At 43.3% G+C, this 4,695-nt stretch overlaps 1 long non-coding RNA gene across 1 annotated transcript in view; it reads right to left on the bottom strand.

Annotated features, from left to right (window-relative positions):
- Positions 1 to 1,461: 1,461 nt before the first annotated feature.
- LOC102379323 overlaps positions 1,462 to 4,695 on the bottom strand; it is a 49,170-nt gene continuing 45,936 nt past the window's right edge. The window contains exon 3 of the long non-coding RNA XR_322991.3: positions 1,462 to 1,484. This is a non-coding gene — a long non-coding RNA (uncharacterized LOC102379323). The remainder of the gene's footprint in view (positions 1,485 to 4,695) is intronic.

Raw genomic sequence — 4,695 nt, 5'->3', positions numbered from 1 at the left:
CAAAAGAAATCTATAACATAACTGGGAAGTGAACCCAGATCAGATGCCTTAACCACATTTTCTATTTATTTTTACATTATAGCCAATGAGTCCTATGATCTGTTGTGACATCCCATATACTGTTCTTCCACCAATAAGAAGCCAAGGATATTTACTGATAAACATTCATTTAAATAAAATATTTTAATAACTGAAATAATACGGATGGTGTGACATCAATTTTCAGATTTAATATTAATGATATTATTAAGGGTCAGCTTTTATGTTGATCCACAGGCATCCATGCCCATTACCTTCCATAGTTTTGCCTTGGAGACTGTGTAAGTCATTTACTCACACACATTTCTAATAAGAGCATTATTTAAGGACTGTAACTTTAATTTCCATTTTATGTTTCTTTGTGGCCAGTGGTCATATTATGTAAATGTAGTATCTGATCCCAGACCCCCAATTTCTGAAGGATTATTTCCCATCTGAGATTCATGCAGTCACACTCCTTCCATCTCCTGAGAAGTGCAATAACTCCCACACTGAAAACACAAACTCACTTCGGCCTGACATGTTTTATTGGCCTCGTGAAATGGAAATTATAAAACGAGGGGGAAAAGGTCATAGTCATGCATTCTCTACGAATTACTGACATGGGTCTGACATCAGAGACAGTCCATCAGAAAGCTCCATTTGTGTTTGGAGATCTAAGGCTTATTTTTTGTCGTAATTTCCCCAGTGTGGATACAAGATATCTGCTGGACAAAGGGATTTGCCTTTAGAGATATACAGTCTGCTGCACAGATTCGGGTAGCTCCAAGGTTACGGTCAACTATACTTTTTTCCATTCCATTATGCATTTGAATCATGATGGTTACAATTTCTTCTAATTAAAGGGACTAATGCCTAGATGAAACAATTAGCAGCTTTTTTAGAAATAATATTAAAGCACATCATAGTGTCAGCACAGTTAAAAAGGCTGACTTCCATTAATAAAAAACAAGTGAATGAAGATTGTTTCTTAACTTTAAAAAATGCTTAAGACATATTTCTACTTACAAATTTGCATGCCTCTATATTAGGTTAGTCCTTGATCCTGCATTGTACACTCGAGCATCACTTATTACAATATCAGGGCCCTGGAGTATCTGTTCTTTTTTACTTGGACTTGCTATTTCTGTACACTTGTACAACACCCAGTTAAAGGGAGGATGTGATCTCATTGGTGCCTCAAGCCACAGTACAAATTTATAGTAAATAATGTCATCATTATTTAACATTTAAAAATAACATTGCAGTTTCAATATGACCATGTTTTGACCAATTTGTACGTCATACTTATTTATTTATCTCCAAAGCACATTGCAAGATGGTGTCCAACAAAGAGAAAATGACAGAAAGTGCTAATCTTATGGGTCAAATGTTGATCATATAGCTTACCATGCTCTAGGAAGATATTACAATTACAGCAGTGTTGGGAAGGAATTTGTGTGTTTCTATAAGGAAGAAAGCAGACTTAAAATATAGCATTGTAATACAAGTATCTTAATATCTTAAGTCTAAATAACTTCAGTAATTGCATTATAGAAGAATAAATAGTATTCACCTTATTTTAAAAACTGAAAAACAGAGTGTGAACCTGCTAGTCAAATATAGTGACTTGCTTTTTTTATCTGTGAGCAAAATTTAGCTCTGGTATAAACAGAAGCAACAGTACTTTGTTCACTGATGATTCTTTACAGCAAAATTGACTTAGACCCAGTTTCTTCCAAATTACTTGTTCTTTTTTCTCAGTGCTTTTAAAAATGCCCTCAGTGTTAGAACTGAGTTATATAGTGTTTTGCCACTGCTACTAACTAGGTCCATTGCCATATCTAGTAGCGCACATATGTTCCTCTAGAGATTTATGCAGTTCAATAGCTTTTAATAAATAAACAACATGGCCACTGAATACGCTCTAACAAACTCAGCTTGAGCAATGACTATAAATATAAACATTTCTTTCTCTATATGCTGCAATTGTTAATGTGTTAATTAAATTCAAGAATAAACCTATGTTTAAATAATTTAACCTAAATAAATGAACTAAATAAATAAATTCATGTTTTATAATCTTTTGGAAACATATATAAACAAAAGACAGACTTTTTTGTAAAGGGGAAAAATCTTTATTGGCTTAAAGATTTGGCTCTGACTTCATCCAGAATAGCTAAAATAAGGCTGCCAATATGTTCTGGCCTTCTCCTTTATTTTAAGGAAAAGTTACAGACTTAGGTTACAATTTTGAAGGTGTGCAGGAGGTTCAAACATACATCTTCTATGAAAATTAATGGAAGATGTAGGGCCAGATCCCCAGCTTTCAAATTTACAGGTACAGTTTTGGTCTTACTTCTGAATTTCCTTGCTTTTGTCACTTCATTAAATTCCAATAGGCATCACTGACCTCATTTTATGACCCATTTTCTTAAAGATTAATTTTGAGGAAGGAACGCATTTTTTTTTACTTTTGTTACTTTATTCAGGAAAGGATTGCTATTCAAAAATAGCTTAAACATATCACTAAATTTAACTAAGTATTTAATAAATAGCTGCTTAAGTGGTTGCCTAAATAGATATGAACTTAAGCATGTATTTTCATTTTTTTCTTGAATTTAGGCCTTAATCAGACATAGCTCAGGAATATACTCTGAATCCCCTCCAGATTCACGTTTCCTTGGCTGAAAAAGATATACCCCTCTGAAGTAGGTCTCTGATCCAGAGGATCAAGACTTAATCATATTTCCTTCCTACTCCCCTAGATCATCACCACACATATTGAATAGAAAAGAAAGGAGGTTCAGCTGCTTATTCCTCCTTGGCTAGGGACAGACGTTACACATACACTGGTTTAAGTGATCAAAAACTGGTTTAAACCTGTAACAGAACAAAAGGTCAGTGCACATAAACCAGTTTCAACATAGCCAAAACCAGTTTGAGATAAACCTGGTTGAACATAGTATCAGATTTAACTGACTGAACTCAACTATGCAATATCTATCCCAACCCCTTTCCTTGTTTAGGTTAAACCAGAGTCCCCCAGCATCCTGGTATTCTTTTAGCTGTGCTCTCTGCTCCAGCAGAGCAGGGCTGGCCGCGCCCCTCTGCTCCCCAGCCAGAGCAGGGACAGGCAGGGGCGGAGGGTCTGGCCAGACGCTGTCCCCCAAAGGGAACAGGTAAGAGGTTCATTCCCCCCTCCCTCCCCTGTCCCACCAGTACGACTTGCATTTCTCTGCTGGCTACTCCAGCGGTGGGGGCATGGCCAGACACAGCAGTAGCCTGGAGTGAACTGGCCAGGGAGGGGGTTTAATTCCCACCTCCTTGTCCCACCAGCATGGACCCAAGCTGGGGTCTGCCAGGCACCCCCCCCTCACTGTCACAGCTCCCAGGGCACAGCCAAAGGCCAGCCAACATGGCCCCCTTAGGCAGGGGAGATTAGGGAGAGGGTTATTCCCCACTCTGCCCTCTCTGCCCTCAGGGACTGCGATGGGGTCTGCCCACCCTGACTCCCACTGCCACTCGCTCCCAGTGCGGGGAAAGCAGTGGGCTAAGCCCCCTCCTATCCTCTCCGCCAGGCACCAGTGGGAGTGGGGAATAACCCCCCTCTCTGCTCCCCCAACTAAGGGGCTGTGCTAGCTGAGCTCTGGTTATGTCCCTGCCCCCGCCACTGGAGCAGTGAGAGGGCAAGGCCCTTGATGGGGGCAGTAGCCCCTGCTATGGTGTCCAGGGAGTGCAAGCCTCTTCCTGGCAGGGGCTGCGAGTGAGGATCAGAGCTGCTGTGGACTGTGTGGTGTGAGCAGCAGCACCAAGGCCCAGATGGGGCCATAACCCCCCAAGCCCCTGTAACGTGGCCCCACTACCAGAAAGAGGCTCATGCTCCAGGACACTATGACAGGGGTTACAGCCCCCATCACAGTCACTCCCCCATTGCAACTCCAGCGACAATGGCACAACCTCTTAGATGAGAGGGCAGGGAGGAGGGGTTATTCTCCCCTCCCTCCAGCATCTGGTGGATGGGCAGGAGGAGGCTTTTCCCGTGGTTCATCCCATGCAGGGAGCAAGCAGCAGTGGTGGCAGCAGTTGGGGCAGGCAGACCCTGCTGCGGTCCCCCAGGGACAGAGGAGGGAATAGCCCCCCTCCCTGCCCCCCACTTATAGGGCCATTCCCCACTCCTGCTGCTGGAGTGGTGAGGGGGGAGCAACCATGATGGGGGCAGCTGCCCGTCATGGTGTCCTGGAGTGTGAGCTTCTTTCTGGCAACCCATGCTGCGAGCTGGGGTTGTGCTGTGGGGAAAGTTGCTACAGACTGTGCAGGGGGAGCAGTGGCAGCAGTGCTAGGAGGGTTTGTGAGGGCTATGGCCCCCTCCAAGCCCTGGTGCTGCCGCTCACACCGTGCAGTCTGCAGCAGCTCTAACCCCCACTCACAGCCCCCTCCCCAGGAAGAGACTCACACCAGGACAGGCATGTGCCTGCATTTCCTCAGTCCAGAGGGAATGTCTGTACACTTGCAAATTGTTTCAACCTAGGCAGGTTAGACTAACTTGCAAAATTTGAATCAATTCAGGCTCCTGCTTTTTGAAGGTCTGTCTGTAGCCCTTGAAGCCAGCTACCAGCTGGATGCCTCTTGAAAGCAATTAGGTTCATTCACCAAACTGTCAGAAAAGAGGCAGGA

The sequence above is a fragment of the Alligator sinensis genome, unplaced genomic scaffold, assembly GCF_000455745.1.
Source record: "Alligator sinensis unplaced genomic scaffold, ASM45574v1 scaffold187_1, whole genome shotgun sequence".
Classification (NCBI taxonomy): domain Eukaryota; kingdom Metazoa; phylum Chordata; order Crocodylia; family Alligatoridae; genus Alligator; species Alligator sinensis.
The sequence above is the reverse complement of the archived record's forward strand: the minus strand, read 5'-3'. Positions and strand labels throughout refer to the sequence as shown.